Source organism: Sapajus apella, unplaced genomic scaffold, assembly GCF_009761245.1.
Source record: "Sapajus apella isolate SASKATOON/1434 unplaced genomic scaffold, GSC_monkey_1.0 scaffold10, whole genome shotgun sequence".
NCBI lineage: Eukaryota > Metazoa > Chordata > Mammalia > Primates > Cebidae > Sapajus > Sapajus apella.
Genome location: NW_022436950.1, coordinates 671161 through 682834, shown reverse-complemented (window position 1 = coordinate 682834; position 11674 = coordinate 671161). Strand labels below are relative to the sequence as shown.

At 44.3% G+C, this 11674-nt stretch overlaps 1 pseudogene; it reads right to left on the bottom strand.

The window, feature by feature from the left end:
- Positions 1-10759: 10759 nt before the first annotated feature.
- On the bottom strand, positions 10760-10839 carry LOC116552091 (annotated as a pseudogene).
- Between the last annotated feature and the right edge of the window lie 835 nt (positions 10840-11674).

The following is an 11674-nucleotide window of genomic DNA, read 5'->3' as shown; positions in this document are numbered from 1 at the left end:
CTCTGAAAAATCTTTTTTTTTTTCTATTACATTTTTGGAATTTTGATAAGATTTGCATTGGTTTAATAAGTTAATTTAGGGTGAGCTGATACGTTTAGGAAAAGGAGTCTTTCCCTCCTATGACATGGCATCCCTCTCAATTTTTTCCGTCCTCTTGCCTGTCAGCAAAACTGTATGACTTTCTCCATAAAGCAATTCTCAGACATATTTCTAAGGACATATTTGTGTAGGGATTTGGAACACAATCTTTTTGTATTATAATTTTTTAACTGATTTCTACTGGTGCATGGGCAAGGTTTGGATTTTCACAGAGAGCTCACGTCAGCTATACCACTGAACTCAGATTAATTTCATACTTGTTAAACCATTAACACAAACACTTTTAACAAATAAAATCTGATTGAGAATCCCAGTAGCAAAATGGGTAAAAGTGTCAAGCAGGTCTCTCATGCTGCCTTACTTCTTCACCATCCTGTGAGGAACAGGGCACTCCTTGCTGGCCTAGCACCTTCCAGCTCAGTGTGAGGATGAGAATCCTGCAGCCTCCTCCCCTGGTCAGGCAGAGCCTGGTTCCACCCAAAGAGCGCCTGGAACCTCAGCACCTGCAGCTCAGAGGCCCTCCTGCTCCAATCCACCATCACACCGGGGAGGGAAGGGAGTCCTGAGGAAGCCACGTGACTTCCCCATGTTGCCCAGCAGTATAAAGGGTGCTGGGACTACCCAGCACTTTGGTTCCAGGCATGTCACAACCTTGCCTTCCAGGATGGTCTCACTTATAGGGATCCCTGTCAACCAAGAACATTCTGTTCAGAAAAGTTTTTTTTTCTCTTTTTCCTACTTTTTGGTCCTGAAAATTAATATGGTCTCTTTTCTGATTTTTACCTCGGGCTCGTCTTCATTTAAGAATCACACCAGAGCTAGATTCCCAGCTGTCTATCAGTGTAGTCTGATTTTTCCCTTGAAGAAGAGGTCCTTTTGCGCAAGTTGCTCTTTGATCTTATGATAATTTTACCATTTTCCATGACTACATGTCCCCTGTTCTGAACAGGCTTTGGGTGGCAATGGGGATCTTAGGTTCCCTTGACAACCTAAGCCCACACTGATCCAATTGAGTTTGATGTGAACCATGTTGGTACCCAAGCAGCATTTCCTGCTGTGCCAGGCTCACAGCTGGCTCTGTTTCTCTTGTCTTAAAAAGGAAATTGGCAAAGGAAGTACAAGGCTGACTGCTTTATCCCAATGTCCATGAAAGGCATTTATTTCCAGATTTCCACTGCCCTTGTGTTTTGTTATCAGACCTGAGGCCATTTCTCCACCTGTCTTGCTGACTGGCCTGTGAGCTAGGACCTCTCCAAGGTACAGGTATATCTAGTATTAGAGAAGCCAGGCATGTGTGTGTGTGCACCTTGCACAGGTACCCATGGTGCTGGGCAAGGCCTCTGCACTGACCCACATTAGTCCAGGTCTACACATATCTCTCTGCAGAGTGTTCCAGGAGAGTGGGGTGAATCCCACATTCAATTCTGACCCCAGAGCCTTGAAGCTCATCTGCAGTGTCAAAGTCCTTTATATGCCCACCTATGTGCAACCCCCACTTTGCTGTGTCTCTGAGGGAGAACCTAGGCTCCTGTGAGGGCAGCTGAGCCTGCTTTATCCCCTTCAGCTCATCCAGAACTGAACCCTGAGCCTCGCTCTGGGTGGACTCAGGAACATTCATAGTAATGGAGTGTGCAGCACCAACATCAGCATGACCCACTGTTGGGAACAAAACCCAGTGCTGCAAAGAAAAATGGACACTGAGACAAAGGATCTCTCAGCAAGGCAAATTAATTTCTGCAGAAAGAGTGCTGCTCGCAATGGAGCAATGGCAAGAGCACCCTGAACAAAGGAGGGAAGGAGTTTTTATTTCTAACGCAGCTGGTCCCTGCTACTGTGTCCTGTCTCCATTGGCTGGAGTTGGACCACACAATCTAAGCTGTACCTGGATGGCTAACTTGAAAAGTGCAGGAATGCAGTTATACCCACGGAGAGTGCCGTTTCAGGGGAAGGAGCCCTTGAGACCGGAGGGGCAATCTATAGAGTGGGTAGCAGATGTGGTATGTGGTCTCTATAGATAAGGACTGTTGGGAAGTTTGTTTACCAGGGCAGGGGGTACAGACAGGAAGGAAGTCTGGCCTTGAAAGCAGAGAACAAAGAGCCAGGACACTGAGCAAGTTAAAGCTTTGAAGAGCAACTCTTTACATCTCGCACCTACCTGCTGGGCCTCAGCAGAGGGACCATGCCAGTTGCAGTGTCTCCAACTTTCACAAAAGATACTTTTACAAAAATGCTGATGGAGATTAGGTCAGGGACCCAGACTTAGCTCGCAGCGGACAGGCAAAGAGGACAGGAACTGATCCCTGGGTCTACAGCTCACGCAGGAGATGAGGCCTGGAGGGGGTGAGGCAACCTGCCCCCATGTCATACCAGCTTCTGTCAGTGTGGCAAGGGTAGGAGGCACCTGTCCCTTATGCTCTGATTGCCTGGGTCACACGGTGGCCCTGTGCTGCCATTTCTTTGCATATTAGAGTCCTGGGGCTGACATAAGGAACTTCCATAAACTGGGCATCTCACATAACAGAAATTTGTTGCCTCACAGTTCTGAAGGTGAAGTCCAAGATCAAGGTGTCGGCAGGCAGGGCTGGTTCCTTCTGAGGCTCTTGGGAAGACTCTTACCAACCTCTCTCCTAGCTCTGGCAATTTGCTGATCCCTTTTGACATTCCTGGCTTATAACACATCACCCGGAATTCTGCCCCTATCTTTACATGGCATTCGCCCTGTGTGTATAGCTCTGTGTCCAAATGTTTCTTTCCATGAGATCATTAGTCATATTAGATTAGGGGACACCCTAATGATCTCATTTAACTTTGTGAAAATTGTCAGAATCCAAATGGAATCACTTGTGTCAAGCCCTGACAAATGGATGTGGGGCAGGACATGAAGTGAGGGTTCTCATGCACATATGCTTGAAGACAAGAACAGTCAAAAATACTCTGCAAAAAACACAGCCTTGCACAAAGGCCACTGCAACCACACAGAGAAAAATCTTCTAAAAGGGCATCTGGCCAACAACTGCCTGTACATCCTTGTTATTGATCCTTGGAGCCATGGATAATTGTTTTAAAACAGCTAATCCTTCTCATTTTTCCTCTTAAAACTCTTGTCTTCCTTTTCCTCTCCGAAAATACCCACCATGTTCCTATTGCAATACTTACTCCTGAATAAATATCATTTTCGTTTAGAGATCCCCTCTGTCTGACAACTCGATCATCTGCGAAGATTCTATTTCCAAAAAACGTCACATTCACAGATACTAGAGGTCAGGACATATAAATCTGGGGAGAAGGGAACCAATTCAAACCACAACGGGCTATAAAATGGGGGTGGCATGAAACTGCAAGGCTGTTTGGGATCACAGGTGACATTCCACCCTAGTGCTGAGAGCTGGGTGGACACAGGCTGAGTCTCCACAGGGCTGGCTCTTCCCATGACTGGCCCTATCTGCCTGGAGGTGGTGTGACCTGGACCCTGGCCTGCAGTTCTAGAGCACCCACCCTGTGGTTTCAGGAGCCCAGGAGCCTCTGCCTGGTCCCAGCCCTTGTTGGCTGGATTTCCTGTGTCGCTGAAGCTAGGGGGTTCCGTGACACTCTGTGGTCGGATCCAGTTTTCACGTTCACGACTTTGCAGTTAAGGAGGAAAAAGGAAAGTCCACCTTCCTCAGCTTCTCCATTCACGTACCATGTTGTTGACGTAACATGAGATGTTGGTTTAGTCTAGTTACTGCATGAGGACTGAGACATCTCACTTTAGGTTCTCACTACTCCCTAGCCAATCCTATGTGCTCCAAGATCCAGGATCACTGGCAAGGGAAGTGGAGCCAAAGTTCATGCCTGAGCAGGAGAGGCTTAGCTCCAGGCAAGGAAGGTGAGCCCCAGTGTGGCTTAGTTGGGAGCCCAGCCAAGAGCTCCATGGCCTTGAACAAGTGAAGCTTCCTGAGTACAGGGGCCATGGAGGTGGGCAGGGCCAAGACAAGGATGTGAACTGGGAGGTCTGCACTGTGCAGAATGGGCAGGACAGCTGCTGAAAAGAGTGGCAGGGCCAGTTGTAAATTACCCTTCTAACGTCCACCCGTCATGTTCCAGAGGAGGATGGGATACCAGAGAGAGGAACTGACTTTCTGGGGCATGAAGCCAGGTCAGGCTAGGGCCCAACCAGAAGCAGTTCTACCATGGAGTCTCACGGCACACAGAGGCCAGCCCCCCCTCGTCTCACTCAGCAGCTGGTCAAAGGCATCACCTCCAGGGGCATCTCTTCTGAAGGGCCTCACCTACAGGGACACCAACTCCAGTGGGGATTTACCTTCAGGGACCTCAACTCTGATGGGGAGCATCATCTCCAAGGGGACATTATCTCCAATGATCACCACCTCCAGCAGCATCACCTCCAGGGGGACACCACCTACAAGGAACACCACCTCCAGGGGGACATTATCTCCAGGGGACAGCACCCGGAATCATCTCCAAGGAACAGCACTTCCAGAGACATCAACTCTAGGAACATCAACTCCAAGGAAGAACACCTCTAGTGGACTGCACCTCCAATGGACAGCACCTGCAGTGGACAGCACCTCCGGCAGGGGACATCATGTCTAGCAGACATCACCTCCAAGGGAACATCACCTCTAAGGAACACCACCTCCAGGGGGCATCACCTCCAGAGAGAATCATCTCCAAGGAATATCCCTTCCAGGGACATCAACCCCAGGGTGACATCACCTTCAGGGACATCAGCTCTGAAGGGCATCATTTCCAGAGGGACGTCATCATCAAGGGACATCATCTCCATGGGACATCAACCAGGCAGAAAACATGTCCATGAAACACCACTTCCATGGACATCAAGCCCAGGGAAGATCACTTCCAGGGACATCAACTCTGGGGGAGCCATCACTTCTAGGGGGCATCAACTCCAACGGGACATCACCTTTGTGGGTATATCACCTACAAGAAGCATCGCCTCCAGGGGATATCAGCTCTGAGAGGTGGGGGCATCACCTCCAGGAGTCATCACCTCCTGGAACATCACCTCCAGATCATTAACTTGGGTGGCAGGGAGTCATCACTTCCAGGAGTCTGGCTAGGGTCATTGCACCTGACACACCGGGTGCTGCAATTCTCTGCAACATTTGGGCAAAATGTCCCTTTTCCTCCCAATGTCAGTAACTTTCTTATATTTCACTTTTCTTATAAGTACACTTAGTCTTACAATAAAACTGTACTATTGTTCTTGACCCTGAACACTGCTTCTTTCGTATTCTTTGAAAGTTCTGTCCTCTCTGTAAGAAATTTATATGCAGAGCTGGGTAGATGGGAAGGAGGGTGGACGGGTTCCCTGCCTTTCACAGGTGGTTCTGTTTGGTTCCTTCTCCATCTCTCTTCCCCAGATGAGACACAGACATTCTCTGTGTGTCCCAGCACCTCCTCCCGCTGCATCTCCCTGGCACTTTTCTCCCTCCCTGAGTCCTCTCATTTCCCCATCTGTTTCCTCTGCCTTGCATCTCCCCCTCTAATCTTAGCTGACAAGCCTCTTTCAGCATCAGCAGCAAGAGTGGTGAATGTGCCTTTGTTTGCCTTTCTTGAATCCTAATCGCAGAGACATCTGGACACAGCTGGAGAGAGTAAATGATGGATGCTCTTGTCAGTGCTGATAGGGAGCAAACAAGGGGAAGAGCAATGAACTCAATTCTTCTGCCTCCCCATCAAAATTGGCTTCCTGTAAACCTGCATGGTGTGGTATGCCTCAGACTGACCCAAGAAAGGAAAGTCAGGATGAATCCTGTGGGAAGGAAGGGTCTTTCCTTGCCTGTCCCTGCAGCCCCACCCTTGGAGGTGCCTCCGTGCCCCGTGTCTTAGGATGTGAATCAATGCTGAGGTTTAGAATGCACAGCGACATGACGACCCACCTGAAGTGACCACAATCAGAGCAAGCACAGTCTTTGGAAGCACGTACTGTGTGCTCAAGCACTCCAGTGTGGAAGGGATTAGCTCGGTACGTAGGTAGGATTTGATGGTGGAGAAGAGACAGTGGACACAGACGTTGTTCCGGAAGGAGAATCATCGCATTGCTGGTGGTGCCCGTGGCTTTTCGCCTCCAAAAAACTGTTCCCCAATCCCATTTCTTCTTCCCTCCTAGAGATGGCCCATTGGGTCAGGAGGTAGGAACAGATCCCAAAACTTAGGGAGACTACATGGTTCTGCTAATTTCAGTGGATAAATGATAATGCTTTATAGATGATCTTGAAAATCTGAACCCGCTTTATCAGATACTCATCCTCCAGCCTTACTTGTGCAAGGGGTGGGCCTGCGACATTGACATCTTTATGCCAAAAAAGATGGAAGCAGCGAACTGCAGGAAGACTTCTGGCAAAGATTTTTTCCTCCTAATAAAAACGAGGGATGCGAGGGAGAGTTCCCCAGTGCTATTCTTCTCCCTTTGTTTGGATGTGGAATGGACACATGATTCCTAGACCAGTGTGGTGTAGGCACAAGGCTGAGCGTTTTCATAGCAGAAGAAAGACAGAAAGAGACAGAGCCTGATGGAACTACTGAGCTGAAAGAACAATCCTGAAACTACTTAACTTCAGAATTCTTGTCAACGATAAATATCCTGAGAATTCAAATCATGTCGGTGGATTTCCTGTTACTTGAAGGTGTAAAGATCCTAAGTGATGCGTCATTTATAAAATAAACTTCTACACATCGAGTACTACCAGTGACACAGAAAGGTACCATCAGAGATCTGTGGGAAGGCAGAACTCCATCTGGCAATACTAAAGCAAACTCTGCATTTCCCCTGCAAAAGAAGTGTCACAGAAAATCAGCTAAGACAAAAGATTTAAATAAGATGCAAAGTTTCCTTAGCATAATGCAAAAAAAAATTATGAATTCCCACTGAAAATCACTTCCCATACAAACACCCAGGAAAATCCCAAACCGAATGATGAAAGAAAATCAAAATATGCCAACAGTGAAATGACACAGGTGTCAGAATTATCTGACAAAGTTTTCTAAAGTAGCCATTATGAATATATTCAACAAGCAAATACAAGTTTGCTTGAAATAAATAAAAAATAGTTTTGGCAAACAAAATATAAAGTCCCAGCAATACAATATAAGATCCAAAGGCTGGGTGTGGTGGCTCACACCTGTAATTCCAGCACTTCGAGAGGCTGTGGCCCATGAATCGCTTGAACTCTGCAGTTTGACACCATTCTGGACAACATGATGTAACCTCATCTGTACAAAAATACAAAAATTAGCTGAATATGGTGGCGCATGCCTGTAGTCCCAGCTACCTGGGGGGACTGAGGCAGGAGGATCGCTTGAACCCAAGAGGTCAAGGCTGCAGTGAGCTTAGATCATGCCACTGAACCCCAGCCTGGGTGAGAAAGCGAGGCCATGTCTCAAAAAAAAAAAAAAATTAAAAAATAACCAAATGAAAATTTTAGAACTTAAAAACATAAAATAACTAAAATGGTACAAAAATAAGTAGGTATACCCAAAAGACAATTGGAGGAGATAGGAAGGAAAAATTAATTGAAGTAAAGGAGAGGTTATTAATAATTTCTTATCTTAAACAACGGGGGAAAATGGAATAAAAAAATTAGTAGCCCCTCAAGGACCTATGAGACTGTAACTAAAGATCTAACGTTTGTGCCACTGGGGTCCCCAGAAAGAGAGGACGAAGATGGTGGGACTACAAAGGTACTTGAAGAAATCATTCCCCAAATTGCCTAATTTAGCAAAAGATAGAACTATACAGCCGAGAGGCTGAAATCATGCCAAAATGAATAAACTCAGAATAATTCACACAAATACACATCACAGTCAAATGTATAAACTCAAGACAAAGAAAAATGTTCAAGTTTATAGACAGAATAAAAGTATTGCCTATAGGAGAAAACAATTCAAGTGAATTTGTCATCAGAAACCATGAGAACAAAAAAAAAAAAAAAGAGAGAGGAGACAGAGACAGAGAGACAGAGAGCGGCAAAACATTTTCACATGCTGAAAGAAAAGAACTAGCAATCTAGAGTCCTATGTTTGGTAAAAGTGACCTACAGAGATGAAAGGGAAATCAAGGCACCACAGAAGAAGAGCAGACAGGAGAGCGTAACACCAGCAGATGCATCTGAAAGAATGACGAAGCTAAATTTTCTAAACGGAAATGAAAACAAAAGAAGGAAATTTGGAGATCAAGAATGAAGAAAGAATAGACAAGCAAAATAAAAAATGGGAGTAAATACATCAGACTTTTTTTTTTTTTTTTTTGAGACGGAGTTTCGCTCTTGTTACCCAGGCTGGAGTGCAATGGCGTGATCTCGGCTCACCGCAACCTCCGCTTCCTGGGTTCAGGCAATTCTCCTGCCTCAGCCTCCTCAGACTTTCTTTTTCTTCTTGAGTTTTCTAAATTATGCTTGGCAATTTGAGAAAAAAATTCTAAATCTCTGTTTTGGTTCTAAATGTATACAGACAGAATACTTAAGGAAACTATCTGACAAAGTTTTCTAAAGTAGCCGTTATGAATATATTATAATATGAATACATTATAAGTGAGAGGTTAAAGTGTTGTAAAGAGAGATGAGGCTTCTATGTTTCCTAGAAATGATGACGCCAGTAGATTGTGACATTATGTATATATAATGTAATGCCCAAAGCATCCTCTAAAAAAGCTATACGAAAAGTTACACTTAAAAACACTACATATAAATCAAAATTGAATACTAAAAATGTTTAAGTAATCCATGGAAATACAAGAAAAAAAAATAGAGAAGCAAATCAGGACAGAAAACAAAAATGGAAATCATAGCCTTCACATATCAATTATTACATTAAATGTAAATGGTCTCAATACACCAATTAAAAGACAGAACTTGAAAGAATGGTTAAAAAGCCATGACCCAACTGTAAGATGACTGTAAAAATTTACATTTATATAGTAATATAGAAAAGTTGAAAATAAAGTAATAAAAACCATGTATCATCTAAACATTCATGGAAGGTAAGGAGGAGTGACTACATAAATATTAAAGTGGACTTTATAGCAAACAAACGTCAAAAGACAGAGAGGGAAAAACATTAACAATGATAAAAGTCAATCAATCAAGAACAACAGCAATTCCAAATGTGTATGCACCAAAAACAAGGCTATAACATACATTAAACAAAAACTGAGAGGAATGAAAGAAGAAATAGACAAACTCTCAGTTGAGTTGGGGACTTTCAAACCTTTCTCTCAACTATTGATAGATAAATGAGACAAAAATTCAGCAAGAATACGGAAGAACTCAAAACACCCTTAATCAATAAGATGTAATTGATATTTACAGAACACTCCACTCCATCACAGCAGAATACAGCTTCTTTGCACATGCCCAAAGGTGACACAGTACGAATAGACTATGTCCTGTGCCATAAAACAAGTCCCACCAAAAGTGAGAGAATTGATCATGCAGAATTGTTCTCTCACCACAGTGGTGGCAAACTAAAGATCGGAAGAAACACAAAGTTAACAGGAAACTCTCCACGTAATTGAAAACTAAACAGCACACACACACTCAAAAATAGTTCATAGGTCAAAAGGGAGTCTCCAGGGAAATTTAAATATATATATTTTTTTCAAGTAAATAAAGCTGAAAATACAACATATCAAAATTTTTGCGACAGGGCTGTAGCCATGGTAGAGGGCAGCTGATGCTACTGAATGCATCCATTAGAAAAGACGCGAAGTATTCAATAAAATCTAACCTCGGCCGGGCGCGGTGGCTCACGCCTGTAATCCCAGCACTTCGGGAGGCCGAGGCGGGTGGATCACGAGGTCAAGAGATCGAGACCATCCTGGTCAACATGGTGAAACCCCGTCTCTACTAAAAATACAAAAAATCAGCTGGGCATGGTGGCGCGTGCCTGTAATCCCAGCTACTCAGGAGGCTGAGGCAGGAGAATTGCCTGAACCCGGGAGGCGGAGGTTGCGGTGAGCCGAGATCGCGCCATTGCACTCCAGCCTGGGTAACAAGAGCGAAACTCCGTCTCAAAAAAAAAAAATCTAACCTCCCCTCAGGACCCTATAAAAGAGAAGAACAAACTAAACTCAATCAGACAAGAAGAAAGAAAACAATGAAGAGATGAATTCAGTCAAATTGAAAACAGAAAAGCAGAGAGAAAATCAAAGAGATGTCTGGAGGGATAGAAATTAGCCAAACCTCTGGAAAGACTGCCTACGACGTACAGAATAACGCCACCCCAAGGTGCTGCATCGTAATTCCCCAAACCCGTGAATGCACTGGTTTACATGGAGCAGAGGAATTAAGTTTGCCGACGGAATTAAGGTTGCCGACAGTTGACAGTACCTGGGATCATCCAGGTGGGCCCAGTGCAATCATTAAGTGTCCTCACAGCTGAAGGAGGAAATCGGAAGAATCCACCAGTGGAGTGCGTTGTGAGAAAGACTCAGCCTAAGGTTGCTGGTTTTGAAGATGGGGGAAGGGCCGCATGATCCAAGCAATATGGGTGACTTCTAGAAGCTGGAAAATCAAGGCAACAGGCTCCCCAGAACATCTAAAAAGAAGTGCATCCTGCTGACACTTTGATCTTAGCCCAGTGACATGCAGGTTAGGTTTCTGACTTACGTAGCTGTGATATAATACATGTGTGGGGTTTCTTTTTTTTATTTTATTTTTTTAGCAATAATCGCGCCTCGGATAAACCTCATTAGCTACGATACTGCCACTGCGCAAAGCTATGTGTGGGGTTTCTCAAAGTCACTAAGTTTGTGGTCACTTGTCATAGTAGAAAACGGAAAATATATTCTGCAATTATACATGCAATAGAAAAAAGTATGTAGAAAACGTTATCAGCTGGTAACTTGAATCTACACAAATGAATAAAAAATAGTTACTATTGAGAAACTATTTAAAAATTTTTTTCTTAAATATCTTTATAATGCAATTGACAATTTAAAGAAGAAAATAATAATATACTGTGGGGTTTATAACACAAGTAGAAGTCAGATGAAGGACGATGATGGCACAGAAGATGACACAGAGGAGTGGAAACATTTTGTAAGAATCTCACAGTATGCAAAAAGTTGTATGATGATTATCTGAAAGTAGAATGCAGCCATTCAAACACACTTTATTTAAACCCTAGATCCACGACTAACAATCAACTCAAATGAAGGCAAAACAAAGACAGGAAAAGGAAAAGAAGACAGAAGACAAAGCACAACAGTCACACAGCACAGGCTTTGCAAACAGCATGCCCCAACAGGCTCCTGTGCGCGTTCACTGTATTTTTACCAGGTTCCTCTATGTCCATGGGTGCTGTGTCACCCAGAGGACACAGCGGGGCTGGGTGAGAGTATTCGAGATCGTATTTACCATGGCTTAATTCAGTGATTTCAACCTGTCTCCCTCACTAATAACTGGTTTTTTGTTTGTTTCTTTGTTTTCTCTTGAGGCCATGAACATTTTCTTTTCTTTTTTCTTTTTATATTTTTTGAGAGGGAGTCTCATCTCTGTCACCCAGGCTGGAGTTCAGTGGCTCAATCTCTGTTCACGACAACCTCCACCTCCCA